The following is a 16467-nucleotide window of genomic DNA, read 5'->3' on the forward strand; positions in this document are numbered from 1 at the left end:
TTTATCGATTTTTATCCTTTTCAATCGCTATTTACTTTGTCGCTATTCTTTTACTCATTAATTTTAGGTGTCAAAAAAGGCACTCCTTAGTAATAAAGTACTTCAATACTTTCTTACAACTAGGGATATTTTCTTTTGTTAAAAATAGCAATTTGTGTGACAAGTGAGAAAAAGTTATTAGTATTCAGCATTATTAATTAGTTGACGTTCTCCTAAGAGATTAATGCCAATAAACTAATCAAACAAAGTCTTACCTATAGGTATACAGATAAAACCATATATTTTCTTGCAACATTTCCCCATTTTTTTATTGTTACAAGATAAAATGCCACATTTATTTTACTTCTTTAATAATGCAAACAGATGCAATGGGTTTTTACTCATGAACTTTTATAGAAGCAATTACAAGTGATCATTTTCCTTGTCTTTACGTGACCTATTACGTCAAGTGGAGAGTAAGGTGTTTAACCCTGTGACGCACAATTTTTGTTAAACTTATTTTTAATACATTTTTCATTATTTTGTATTCATTTAGGTCAAAAAAAGTGAAAAATATTGCGTTTAGCATTTTTATATTTAAGAGTATGATCTACAGCATGAAACACCGGTGTCTTTGTTACATTAAAGGTAAAATCTTCCAAACATGGCACACTTCCAAGCAAAAAACTTTCAAATTTGCACTTATATGCAGTTGTTTATACCTAAGAGAAGCAGTTATACATCATTGAAATTTCTTAAATTTGCAAAATCAATTATTAATAAATGCTTCAATATGAATGAAAAAAAATCGCACTACTTTTTCAGACTTTAAATTTTATTACAAAAATAATTTCGAAAATCTAACAGATTTTTTTAGTAACTATTAGACTGCCTTTTACAGTTAAAAATAGCAAAATATATTTTTGCTTGTGATTAAAGAGTCAGAAAAATATAAAAAAAAATATCTCTCCTACCAGTGCAAAACTAACAAAATGTTTTATAAACATTATTTCACAATCAAAAAATTTATCTGTGAGAAAGTTTTTAAAAAAAATAATAATAATAATTCAGCTTGATTCATGAACGACCTTTCAGGTCTTTGTTAGAATTTATTAAAATAATATTATCTAAATTAATAATACCTACAAAGTAATCAAACAAGGTCTTACCTGTAAATATATAGTATAGACTATATATTTTCTTGTCATGTGCAAAATTTGTTTGTTACTAGACTAAAATGCATATATAATTCCTTTCTTGTTGTTTTCTCTAATGACGCTTAGATAAGTCAAGCTTTCCAGCCCTAACCTTGCAAATTAAGTCAGGAAAGTATTCCTTTCGCTTGACAAGAGAGTACAACTAGGGTGAAAGTACGTCTTAGCTCAGAACCCCTCAGACAGATGGCAGCACCATTCATTTTTCCAGATTTTTCAGGAAATTTTCTCCAGATCTCTATACCCATGGCACTTCTCAGTGACCGACCACCGGAATTTCAATTCCACGGAATTTACGAGTTCATATACCTCATGCGCTGGGTGGGTCTTTGCAAGGTCAAGATTCGAACCCCGGCCTTTCTGAACTGGGGCTGATTTTCAAACCACAACTCGTATTTCATTTCTTTGAAAATACGGATCTTGTAGATCCGTATTTTCAAATATACATCCAGTAAAGTTTTACCTTGTATCACACTCTCTGAAAAAATCAGTTAGCGTTGAACCATAAAATAATTACCTTGAACCAATGTACAATAAAACTTTGCTGCAACTTTTATAAGGTGTAAAATTGAATCGACAACCAAGAATTGAACTAAGATAAACCATGGTATCGTAACATTTGGAATTAATTTGCGCAGTTACACTCTTTCATGGTAGCAAGAAATTTGAACGATATTATTGCTTCAACATTGTAATTATTTTTAAAAGAAAATCAATCAAACATTCTATCTTGAATAAATGTTTAAGATAACTTTAAGTTTAGTTTTAAAAAAGGATTTTCTTTAATTAAAAATGGTAAAAAAAATTCAGATATCTAAATAATAATAGTTTGAACTAATAAATTTCAAAATTATTATTATTTTAATTAATTATAGACTTATAAAGACTTGCAAAAATTAAAACTTATAAAGATTAAAAAGACTTTTGATCCAAACTAAGCAATGACATCTGGTTAGATAATATCAAAGTTCAAAATGCGAATTGCGAAAGAGTTTTGAGTGATCTGCTAAAGATTTCAAAAACTGAAGCTTATATTTCTTAATTTTAGTATACCAGTGGAATTTCTGATTTTTTCTGTTTAACTTTAAAAAAATAATAGTAATACTTCGACATATAACGAACTCAAATGGTGACGCTAAAAATTTCATGATATCGAAAATTTAGTAATTTGAGTAATGGTATCAAAATTGAGTACAAATTTTTTTTAGAAAATTTAATGTTTTTAAAAATTTAATAAAATAATAACTATTATGGCATTTTAAAAGTTACATAACATTTACTTACTTAAAAAACAGTTACTTTTAATAGCGCTTCTTTTTACATTTAATTTTTGTTTAGCTGAAATTTTTGTTTCATCTTCCTCATCTAATATATCTCCAAAAGTTATAACCTCTTTAAATATTTCTAATTCTTCGCAATTACCACATCCGGCAATATTATTATCTTCAGTAACTGCATCGTCGTAAGTATCAATTTCTTTCAGATATATTAAATTATCAAGTTCTTTCGAATCTTATGAGCGGTTATTTACATCTGTGCCCTCATCTTCTTTATGGTTGAATTAGTCAGGCAAATTCTTTTTAATCTGTCAGGCAATTCAATCTCTTATTTATTATTGCTTTAAGCAATTATTCATAAGTTACTCAAAAGTATTGGAATATTAATATTTTGTATTAAAATATTAAAAGTATTAATATTTTGGTAATAAAAAATGTTTCGTGGAATTAAGAATTGCTGAGAAACATATTCGTTTAAAGGGAGCGTTTTTTTTAATTATCAATTTTAATTATCGATATTTCACGATATCGAAAAATTCATGTTATTGAGGTTCGCGATATCGAGGATCGACAGCTTAATCATGATTGTTTTTTAAAAAAATTAATTTGGCATAATAATAAAGTGTATATTACTAGTTATATTGACAATGTAATCCTGTTTTCGTATGTTAGCTCCTTTTTTTTTATCAAACACTTAATAAACTTTTCTAACTATCTGCTAGGTCTATCAATAATCTGTTGCTTTGTAGAATTACTATGTCCTCGTATGACATTAAAGAAAATTAGTCAACCTATAAATTTTTATAAAACATTGATATTGTATAGAAATTGAATCATACTTACTTTCCCCAACAGTGAGTTGTGTCAATCTCATCTGGGGGATTGGGCTTAGGTCCATTAGAAAACTTTTCCAAAAAAGAGTCAATCCTCTCCAAACTTTTTCTTTGGTGTTTCCTTAAGAATTTTATGTTCTGAAAATAGATAATTTGAGCCAGTACAACATTTGTGTATTTTTTTTAAAAAGTATATTAAATTGAATAGGAGAAAGAATACCATACTAAATACCTCAAAAATAACCGACGGATTGAAGAGTCAAAGTAAACGGTAGGAAATAGAACTATGCAGTTTGCAGTGTTCTCTTAGGATACAAGAATAGAATATAGAAAGAATACCATACTCTTACTTTCACTTTTTGCATATTTCAGCGTATCTTAAGGATTCTTTACGTAAATCGAAAAATTTTTGCAAACACTTATAATATTCGCTTATCCAACGATAATTCCATATATTTATTTTTATTATTTTATTCAATAATAGTCGAAAAAAATTGAACAGTAAGGTATACAAATTTTCACATTTTAAAAAATATAATTTTATCTGATAAAATATTAAATTTAAATGAAATCGGTCGAATAGTTCCAGAAAAATCGAATTTTAAAGAAGTTGTATATTTAAGGGACTTAAGGATTTTGGCCCATTCCGACTGAAGATCCTGAAAGAGTTTTGCTCTTTGAAGAATGCTTCCCTGCTTCCGTCAACTTTCCTTCCGACAAATTCCCAAAGAGGTTCTATTTGTTTCAGGTGATTGACTAAGCTGGTTTCAAAGTCTTAGCCTTCTCAACAGTAAACCAATTTGTCACACTTTTGGAAGTATTCTCACACGCACAGTCACTGTGAATAAGCATAAGACGTCGTCTGTATGCAGCTGAATTATATTCACGGGTTCCTGCGCAAAAGCCCCTCCTCTGAACAAATAATAGGATGATCTGATTGAAATTTGCAAAAAAACACGAACCATGGACAACTAAAGATCGGAAGAAGATTTTTTGATAGATATATAGATATCAATGAAGTAGTTTCTTTATAGAGTAGCTTTTTTACTTTTCTAATCACATTAAAATATTTATTTCAATAAAATTCCCCACTCTGCGAACATTATTAATTAATCAAGTAATTAATGTCAAAAATTCCATAACTGAAGTAGTAGCATTTCAAATAAAGATATATTTGAAAGAAAAAATATCAGAAATCAGTTTTTTCAATTATTATTATTATTCAATATTACGCAACTTTGATTTTTTTTTAGAACATATTTCTTTGAAATAAAGCAAACATCCTTTACTAATTGCAACGTAATATGAAAAAATAACAATCAGATAAGTATACTAGAATAATCAATTGGAAATTCGATTTCTGATTGATCAACAGATAAATCAGTTTTCAACTAATTAATTGGGAAATAGGTCTTTGACCCCCTTCCCCGAGCTTGCAACAAAATTGCCAATATCTCATCCCGATTTGGTTTTAAAGTAATTTTCAGGCCTGCTAACAAAATTAAATTTAAGTCGCTTAAAGATCCTTTTAGCATTGAAAATCGCTTGAGACATTTACCACATACCTCGCCAGTGCGACTTTGGCTGCATCGGACAAACCAAACACGCCTTAAAATTCAGACTTAAGGAACACGATAGATAAATTCAGCATCAAGAATGCGATAAATTTTCTATTGCTGCCCATTGTTGAAATATTGAGCATAAATTCAATTTTGATAAAGCCCAAATTATTTCCAGACCTAACTAGCTCATCTTGGTGCCCTGGAATCTTGTTTTATTCGTATGAATGCCGTTTCTCTCGCTAACAACACTATTTCCTCACCACCTCATCATAGAGCGAGGAAATCCATTTTGCCCTGATTTGCCTCTCTCAGCCACTGCAGATTTCCTAGTTTTGTTTTTTCACCTTTGTTTTTTTTTTTTTTTTTTTTTTTTTTTTTTTTGTTATTGGCAGGTTAGCATTTTCTGTTTCGAATCTCTTTTGTTTTCCTCATTCACGTTTGGCAAATCTTGAGAATGAGCATTCATTTTTGAGCACTCGAAATACTTGACTTTCATAAGCATATTCGTATTTTTAAAAGCAAGTGAAGTTTTCATAATATCAAATCCTTGACTAATGAACAAGAAAATTGATCTTTGATTAATTGACTAGAACTATTTTTGATCTTATAAGAATATATTTAGTTGAAATAAAAAAGCCACTTTTATTTCTTTCAAATTGATAGAAAAAAAAAGATCAAGAGAGAAGGAAAGCTATGTTTTTACGAACATTGCTGTTTGACAGGGAAATCGATAAGATGTTCTAAAGAATAAATTGTCTGCTTTTCCTCCTCTTAACTTTTTAAACAAACTAGTCGAAAGAACATTCGACTATTTCCAAGAAAAGTGTCTAACAAAACTCAACTTTGACTAAGATTAGCTCGAACGGAGCAAAATTAAAATATCAAAATATTTCGAAGCATGTTAATAAAAATACAATAAACAATTCAAAAATATAACTCATACCTGTTTTTTTATGTGTCGAGTATTTTCTGTTATTTATTGAATATCAAATTGAATATTATTTGATATAATTATTTAAATGATTCAATACCGAAACGTTGTGCTAAAATAGTAAAAAAAAGATAAGCATTTTAATTTCAACTAACTCCATACTTTTTTTTTGCCTATTTTCCCAGTCTAAAATATCACCCAGTTTAAAAGTTCTCCCGGTAACCAAATTATTTATTAAAAAATGTAATCTAATTAATTAATTTTTAATTAATATAATTATCAAGTAAAGATGACAGGGAAATCTATAAGATGTTCTAAAGAATAAATCGTCTGCTCTACCTGCTCTTAGTTTCATAAAAAAACTAGTCAAAGAAACACTCGACTATTTCCAATGAGAGTGTCAAACAAAACTTAACTTTAATTGTGATTACGTGTTAATTGGGATTGGTATTACGCTCGAACGTGTCAGAAATAAAATTCCAAAAATATCGAAAGATGTTTATAAAATTGAAATTAACAACTCAAACACAAATTTGAAGACTTTTCTTATATCTGACTTTTCTGTATCTTATATCTTTTCAAGTATCTTTTTGTCAAGTATCTTTCTGACAAGTATCTTTCTGTCCAGTATCTTTCTGCCAAGTATCCTATATATTGAGTATCAAAATGAATATTATTATATTTAATCATTTAATTAATCATTCAATACAGGAACATTGTGTTAACGCAGTAAGAAAGGATTTTAATTTCACCCATCTCGACATTTTATTTTCTGCAAATTTTCTTAATCTAAACTATAACTGCATAAAAATGTTTCCCCAGTAACTAAATTACTAATTGATGTAATCTAATTAAATAACATAATTATCCAATTAAGAAATCAAGTATTACTATAGCATTTCATTTAATATAACTTTTAATCAAATTCGCTTAGAATATCATAAGTAACAATTCTATGAAACACTTTATTGATTCATAGCTAACGCTTTTTATAGGCAAATGAAAACAAAATTAACAGAATAATCTGCATTTCTTTTACTATTACATGGAAAAAAATGTGAAAACTTTAAATTTTTAAACCAAAGTTTTGCATTTCTTAATTATTAAGAATTTTGATTTCCAAAATTCTACCTAACGGTATTTTTATTTAATATGCTTGCAATCTAGCATATTAAATAAAAAATACTTTATTTAATGATATATCTTTTCCTTTAAAAAAGCACAGATTAACTTATATTTGCTTTTAAATTTACTCAGCAATATATTTATGCAAGATAGTAATCCAAACAGAAGGGGAGATACGGTGCACGACAAAGTTACTTTAAATTTTTCCCACAAAATATTATGTTTTTACCATTTGCGATAAAAAAAAATTTGCTACTTCTTTAAAAAATAATGCAAAATGTATGTGTTTAGTTAATTTTAAAGAAATGCTCGCTATTTCTGAAAATTTAGTTGTAAGTAGTCGAATTAAGTTGGAATTGGTAGACGAATCAGGGGTTAGAATCCCTTGCTGTCGGGCTGACCATGAGAGGTTCTCGTGGCTTTCCTCTCCATGCAACGCAAATGCGGGTTAGTTCCTTAAAAAAAATCTTCCATAAAGGCCAGTTTGTCACAATGCTTGATCCAGAAGTTTCCTTGTCTTCTGGGTTGGGTTCAAAATTACAAGGCTATGGAGTAGAACATTGATAGTCGTAACCTCGGAATTGTGTCTGTTGATCAACGTCGGTTATAAAACAAAATAAAAAAAAACTAATTCGAAATTCATTCATTTACTGTAGATGTTGAATTGAAAACTTTTTGAAGAATAAAAAAAGTAAGAGAACTAAATAAAAAATTTAAACTGAAATCAAACTATGCGAGGGTAGAGTACAATAAAAAAATTATCAAATCGGATGAAAATATGAATCTCGAAAGTATTTTTATGATGGCTATATTTTACAGTACAATAACGTATGAAATCTGAGAACTTTGATGTTTTTAGCATTTCTTTTTATTCAAAACTGAGTTAAAATGGAAAGCATGTGACACCAGGAATTGATTAATTGAAGGAGATGATGAAAAACAGGATAAAAATTTTATTATTATTTTAGATTCAAAATGAATTATTTCAGATGCGAAATGATGCGTCGCTCGAGAAGCAAAATGAAAAGAATATTGTTGTCCAAATGACATTTCAAGTAAAATCTTAAATTTTGCATCATATGAATAAATACAGGTGCCACAGGTACCATGAGAGATCCCCTACGATCTGATTTATCAAAAGCCAAATTAAAAGTGGTATTTAATTAACGATTTGTAGTATAGGAGAGATGCATTATAGGCGTATTATCGAAAAAGAACATTGCCGAAAGATAAGCCAATTCAGGCAACGTCAATACTTAATACTTAATCTTAATACTTAAATAATTTGGCTGCAGATTTGAGGCCAAAAAGTTCACTGGAAATTAACGTAAATCTAATAACGAATATGTTAATGATTAATGTGGTTGAAGAAAGAAATGCTGCAAATTGATTTTGATGCTCAGTTGTCGTGACATTGGAATAATAATTAATTATATACTTGCATTTAAATAAAAAATTAGCCATTACGTTTATTAAAAATAGAAATATTTGCACTCGCTATTTATAAAATTAAATTAAAATTAATGAACTGATTAAGGAATGATAACATGTATTAAATAACAGAAATTTAAAAGCAAGCAAATATATAATGCCTATAGTGGCATCGCATGAGTGTTCTGAAGTGACAACCTGAAAAGGTAGATATTTAGTTAACTGCTTATTTTTCGGAATTATATTTCCTCCCAACAAATTTCATTCATTTATTAATCAATTTGTTCAAAATTAAGAAGGAGTAGTAGTTAATTCTGACGATTTAATTGTTCAAAGAAAGACTTATAAGGACTGTATATCACGACTAATTAAATTGTTAAATAAATTAAGCAAATAACAATTACATGTTAACTGAAGAAAGAGCAGAATATTTAGGTCTGTGATTAGTTCTAAAATTTTGAGCAAAATCAACAGATAAAATTAAAACAATTCAAGTCGCCCCTGGACCTAAAAATTTTGACGATTTAAGAAATTTTCAGGATTGGTCACGCATTATTCTGAATTTTTCCGATTTACTGCATCCTTTAAGTAAATTGCTTAGGAAAGATATTCCCGCTAAATGGACTGTAAATTGTGAAGATGCATGGATAAAAATCAAAACATAAATAACTAATGATAAAATTCGTAATCTTGATTTTCCTGTAACTTAAGATACAGAACCTTTTGGGTTATGTTGAATTATTTCTCATTTTATGCCGGAAGGAACAGAAAGGCCGATCATATTTGCTTCAATATCACACACAGTTGCAGAATGATATTATAGTAAACTAGACAAGGAAGCAACTTCGGTTTATTGGTCTTGCAAAAGATTTTGTGACACAATTTTGGAAGGAAATCTGCACTAATAATCGATAATAAACTAATGAAGACCATATTACATCTTTAAAATAAACAACTTGTGCTTTCAGCATTTAAAATGTTGCGCTATGCGCATTTTCTTTCAAATTTTGATTATACAATTATTTATCGAAAAGCAACGGATCATTCAAACGTTGATTACTTATCCAAAAATCCGCCAACATTGAATAAAGATGAAACAGGAATAGTTGATGATCTTGTTAAAGAAATTTGAATTCAACCTATTTCTGATGAAACAAATACAGCAAGTCACATAAGCAAGGTAAGAATGTTTGATTCAGAATTTCTCAACTTAAAGAAGATGTTTTAAATGGGAAAATTCAATAACCTAAAATAAGTCAGCAAGATGGAATTATTCTTCGAGAACAGCGTGTAATTGTTCCTAGGAAACTTCAGCCGGTCATTCTTCAAAAACTTCATTCTACACATGTTGAAATAGTGAAACTGAAAGCTTAAGCAAGAAATTATTGCTAGTAGAAGAACATTGATTCTGATATTGAAACACTATAACTAGTAAAAATTTGCAAAGAATGCTGTGATGTCAAGAAAAATCATCAAAAAGCACCGATACCTATTTAGAACACTCCAACCAGTCATCGTTAATGTGGATACGCTGGACCATTCATGTAGCACAATATTCTTATACTAGTCGATGCAAAGTCTAAATGGTCAGAAGTATACCCAATGAAAAACAGTCCTGATATTATATCAAGTGGTAGTGTATACCTAAAATGTTTGTAAATTTATAAGAGAGGCTTTTAGTCACTTTTGGTTACCATAAATACTGGTCGTAACGCTTCAATCTTCGAATCAAAAGAATTCACTGAATTTTGCAAAGGAGATTATATTCAACCGAGGTTAATTCATACCTATCAACTTTAAATCATTTCGAGGATGATTTACCCCAGTTGTAGTAAAATGGAATTTAAATTACAATTTTAGACAGAAACATACGCTGTATTTTGAAAATGCTTATGAGGACTACCACGACNCTTGATATGTATATATATATATATATATATATATATTCTTATTTTTTTTAAAAAGGAGTGGTGGTCAAAAAGATTATAAATTAAGCTTATAAATTCAAGGAATATATAGAAAGCATGCACTTTACTACCACTTTAAATATAGAAATAAAATTTTACGCCAAATGTGTAAAAGCTGACATGTATGTTAATTACATTTGGACACGCTGTAAAAAATGTACCAACAGAGATTTGCCAATTACTTTTTTGATATTGAACCACTCCATCTGCTAATGAAAAAACACCTGCAAAACAAATATTTAAGAGAAACCATCGAACGAAACTGGATCTTATCAAACCTATACCAGAAAATAACTTCAAAAATACATCCGTTTCCAAGTTCGACGAAATCTTTAAAGAAGGAGACCGAGTTCAATCACGAAACAACATAAGCTCTAAAATATGGAAATATGGCATTGTTGTTGAACGTTATGGAAGAGTGTATTATCTGATTGAACTTGACAATGTATATGTAATGAAACAACACTTCAACCAGTTATAAAAATGTGAATTAGAAAAACAAACAATTACTCCTCAAATTGATAATAAACTTCGCAAAAGACTGTCAGTAACTTTCAAAGATAAAGTGTTGGATAATGATGCATCAAAGTATTCAAAGCAGGGCTCGAAAAAACTCAGAAATTTTACCAGTCCCCGAGGACGGCTTGTCCAACAATGCACCCGTCCTCCGTTGAAACTAACCCGTCGCTTTTAAATAAATAAAAATATAATTTTCTCCTATTTATTACAAACATTTATATAAATTTAACAATGAATTAGTCGTTACTAGGATTACATTATACAGTAATAAAAGAAATACTAGGTTACTAATAGTAACCTAGTATTTCTTTTATGAAATAATTTAAACGACAAGGGTCAAGTTATCTGGAATGTCAAGTTATCCGAGGTTACTGAGTTTTTTAAATGAATAAATATGACGTTTGCCAGTTCCACAATCAAGCCAATGATTTACAGAGGTTTCTGAACAGAAATCTGAAAGGGGTTTTCCATTTAGGTAGATGTTCATAATTGCTTTTAAAGTTTCTTGTTTAAGACCAGTAGGTATTGTGTTTTTTTTTTTGTAAGTTTATTGCTGCAAAGCCCCTTTCAACAGTATTCCCAGACAGAGCAATATATGCGCAGTATGTTGCTGTATTGTGGGTCATTTTGCTGCCTTGTAACTTTCAAGACTCTTGTAAGATAACAAAAATTTAAAATGTATTACGAACATTAACGGGAAAATGGCCGTCCGCGAGGACGTCGGATTCGAGAAATTCGTTGTCCGCGGAGAATTTTTGACCGTCGAGGACAGGCGGACGGGCTGTTTTTCGAGCCCTGATTCAAAGAATGATGCATCCAGTCACACCTCCTGTTGCAGCAGCAACCTCAAGTCCATCATCTATAAGCCTTTCCACTCTATTCAAAAATCAGAGAAAAACTCATTCAAGCTCAACAGTCATTAAACAATGAACTTTTTCTCAACAACCTGGAACTAATATACAATTACGCCACTCAGCTAGAGTTAAAAAGCCAATTTCTTTAAAAGATTTTTAAAAGAAAACTCTAGTATTCTAATTATTTTTTTCCATTTCTAAATTCATAAATTTGCTTGTATATTCCGGATTCATCGAATTAGTACTTTGTTCTTGTTATGTATTTTTATTAAGAACATAAGTACAACTTTCTATTTAAGCGTCCAAGAATTGTAGTGTCTTTTAAAATATTCTTGTAATAATTTTTTATAACACCAAATGGCACGCTGTTTAAACTGCAGAGAGAGCAATCTTAATTGTGTCACGGTTTGTCGAATATAGCTCACCGATAAAAGAACATAAATTTCGAAGTGAAACAATTAAAAAGTAGATAGGTTAATAAATATTATAAGTAAAATAAGCAAAAACATGTACATAAAATCATTTAATCAATTATAAGATCTTATTTGATAAGCTAGTTTTATAATTATTTTATTTCAGTGTTATTTCTTTTCTATGATTAAATTCAACAAAAAAAAAACTACGAGAAAAAAGTTTTACTGTTATAATCGACAATTTAATTTTTTGCATGTTTTTTCTGATAAAAATCATTTCAAGTCCAAGAGATAAATTAAATTTTGAGAAATTCTCAACTCTACATTCCATTATTCCTTTCATTCTTAGAACTACTCAATGGAAAATAAAATTCAGCAAATCTAATTGCCAAAAGATATGCTCACCGCAAACGGTGATGGAATTATGAACGGTATTTGAAAATTCAAGGCATGTCAACATAAACCCACAACTATGAGCACAATGCTTCTGGGGTAAACAATGTTCCCGAATTCCGCAGTTAATAATGGTAGATAGATCGGAATGCATGAAGCTTGATTATCTTGGTCCTTTATTATTTCCATAATACGGGAGATGATATTTCGACTCCAAACCAACCATATCAAATCACTTATCCATTGGATCATATATCCTTTAATCATTTAAAGGCAGAGTTGTTCCTTAATCTATTTTTGTGATTGATTGGGGACGTGTTTTTGGACAAAACATTTCTAATGCGAATTCCTGAATTGGAATTGCCATCTGCGTTAATTAAATCGCTAACTTGTAGCTCTTCGCTGTAATAACATTCCAGATTCTTTACTTAAATATTTTATAACGTTATATTTAAAATTATTGTAGAAAAATAGAACAATCTCTTTAAATTGTTTAATATTTTGAATGAAATTTTAAGAATCATCAAATTTTTACATTAATCGAATAGCCAATTTCTGAGAGCTTTTCGAAAATAATTTTATTATTATTTTTTTAAATAAACTTCTAGTTATGGATACATTTTAAATAGATGAACTGGTCTTCAAATGCATCGTATCGTACAAAAAATGCAGAACTTTACAGATGCAGAAATCGACTTACAAATTTGGCAAACTGGCAAAGCAAGGCGTTTAGAAAGATAAAAATAAAAAATCATAATTATTAGATCACAATATACTCAATTAAAAAACCAACACAAAAACAAAAGCTTAAAAACGATCCGTATAAACGTTTTAATATTTTTATTTATTTATTAGGAAGGATTTGGAGACTTGGCCCCAAATTTGTTCAATTTTCATTCAATTTACTTAATTTGATAATTTTTGTATAACGAGCGTAATTTTTGTTCTATTTTTAGAAGCAAAAAAATTTTACTTCATACCCTATAAGACCATAAGGAATTAGCCTGGGAAGCGAAAAAAGAAGTTATTACCCGATATTATTTTCATTTTCAGAGATTTTTGTCGTACCTGTAAAACTACTAGTGCGAATAGAAAACTTTTTCATACAATTATAAAACTAATTTACTTAAGAGAATTTTATAAGTAAAATAACCTATATATAACAGGGAATTTATGAAGTAGAAAAATTTTACACAGTGTTAAATTGTACAATATTTTTTAGTCTTCACATGAGAAAATTTAATGTTTGAAATAAAAATTTTGTAAAATAGTTTTAGAAAACGAAAATTAAAAAAGCTTACTATATATAATAAAAAATATTTTATATTTTTAATCTTACTTTCTTTTCAAAACCTGCTTAACCAATTTATATCAAATTTGGGGTTCTTTTTTCTCATAAAAATGCATAGTTCAGCATGGTCCAATAATTTTTACATCAAATGAAATAAAAAAAACTTCGATCAATAATAAATTAAGTAACAATAGATTAATTAAAATAATTAAAGAATAATACAGTAATAATAATTATTTTTAAAATTTCTTAACTCACACACTTAGATCTGTGGTGGTTGGTTGTGTCCAGGAGATGAATAGACGGAGCTTACATTTTAATTAGTAGTTAATTTAATATTTAATTATAAAGTACAAAAGGAGAAATATAAAATAAGAGCAGTGCGTCTACAATGGCGGTTAAGCTTTTTCTTGGTGCCGAATGACAGAGACAGTTACTGATCGTAACTGTCGCGGTTACGATTAAGTTAAGTTCAGTCGCCGCACACTCCCCCGCCAGTATCAGGGTACTGATACGTAACGATCGGGGAAGGTAACTCTACGGCCTGATCTAGTCCGTTGTGCAGGTTTGTCCGGAGGATCTTTTGGTAGATTCGGTTCTTTTGAGGGAAAAGTTTGGATCGTGTTTGGTTCGGATTGAAATAGTCCAAATGCTGGTTGGAGACGGTCAATAGAAATTGTCTGTTCTTTTTCACGTATCATGATGGTGAAATGTTTTTCACTTTTTCGTATGATTTTAAATGGTCCGTCATACGGAGGTTGTAGAGGTTTTCGAACAGAGTCCCTACGTACGAATACGTGTGAACAATTTCTAAGTTCGGGATGTATGAAAATTCGACGATTTTCATGGTGTGACGTCGGTCGAGGTCTTAAGTCTTGAAATAGACGTCTTAATTTACAGACAAATTCTTGTGGAGGATCATCATTTGTAGTGGGAATCAAGAAATCACCTGGTAAGCGTAATGTCTCACCATAAACTAGTTCAGCTGGGGTTGCTTGGATGCTTTCCTTAACTGTGGATCGCAAACCGAGGAGAACCACTGGTAGAACATCTGTCCAATCTGTTGTTGCATGGCACTTCAAAGCGGCTTTGAGTGGCCGATGAAAATTTTCTATCAGGCCATTGCTTTGCGGGTGAAAACTTGTTGTTCGGCAACGCTCAATTCCAAGCAATTTCGTCAGGCTGTAGAACAATGATGATTCAAAATTTGTTCCTCTATCAGTCGTTATGAAGGCTGGTATGCCAAAACGGGCAATCCAGCCTGTGAAAAACGCTGATGCTATAGTCGTTGCTGACATGTCAGTGACTGGGATAACTTCTGGCCAACGTGTATAACGGTCTATGCACGTGAGACAATATTGGAATCCTCTAGATTGCGGAAGCGGTCCGATGAGATCCAAGTGTACATGATCAAATCTTTTTGAAGGTATGGGTATTGATTCAACCCGACTTCGAGTATGTTTGTTGATTTTAGATCGCTGACAGGCAAGACATTCTCGAGTCCACTTCACACAGTCTTTGTTGATGGAAGGCCACACAAATTTGGAACGGATCAGTTTTGATGTAGCTCGAGTTCCAGGGTGTGACAATTTGTGAAAAGTATTGAAAATTGTACGACGATGCGATTGTGGAATATATGGACGAGTGATTTGAGATTTTGTGTCACAAAAAAGTGTCTTGGAGGAGCCAGGAATTACAACTTCTTGTAATTCAAGTGACGAGTTTGTACTCAAAATTAATTTCAGTTCAGGATCATCACGTTGCGAATCGGCTATTTCGTCATAGTCCACTGCAGTAGGTGTACGAATTGTTTCAACTCGAGATAACATATCAGCAGATATGTTATCTGCGCCCTTAATATAACGTATGTCGGTGCTGAACTGACTGATGAAATCAAGGTGACGGTGTTGACGTGGCGAATATTTGTCCCATTTCTGTCGGAAGGCATACGTTAAAGGTTTATGATCAGTGTATATTGTGAATAAACGTGCTTCAAGCATATGTCTAAAATGTTTAATTGACAAATATACCGCGAGCAATTCCCGATCATAAGCGCTGTAACGCGTTTCCCTAGGAGTAAGTTTTTTGGAGAAAAATCCGAGAGGTTGCAAATCGTTACCTATCAGTTGGTGTAATGCCCCACCAACGGCGAAATCTGAAGCATCGACGTGCAAGACGAGGTTAGCATCTGGGGAAGGGTGGGCAAGAAGCATTGAATTTCGAAGTAACGCCTTACAGTTATCGAAAGCTTCGGTAGCGGTTGAGGTCCAATCGATGATTTTGTTTCGAGCTGGGCTACCTTTTAACAGATCATGTAAAGGTTTTTGAATTGCTGCCGCGTTAGGTAGATGCCTACGATAAAAATTTAATAAGCCTAAAAATCGCTTAAGCTCTTTGATCGTATTTGGCTTTAGAAACCGGTCGATTACTTCGATGCGTTCAGTAAGAGGAGTGATACCTTTATCGTTTACTGAATGCCCTAGAAAAGAAATTTCAGGTACCCCAAGTATGCATTTTGATACATTTAATGTCAGACCGTAATTTCGGAGTCTTTTAAAAACTTCAGTAAGATGTTGAATATGCTCTTGTTCTGAATTGCTAAAGACTAAAATATCATCTAAGTACCAATAGCAGAAAGGTAGATCTCGAAATATTTCATCCATAAAACGTTGAAATGT

The sequence above is a fragment of the Parasteatoda tepidariorum genome, chromosome X1, assembly GCF_043381705.1.
Source record: "Parasteatoda tepidariorum isolate YZ-2023 chromosome X1, CAS_Ptep_4.0, whole genome shotgun sequence".
Lineage (NCBI taxonomy): Eukaryota > Metazoa > Arthropoda > Arachnida > Araneae > Theridiidae > Parasteatoda > Parasteatoda tepidariorum.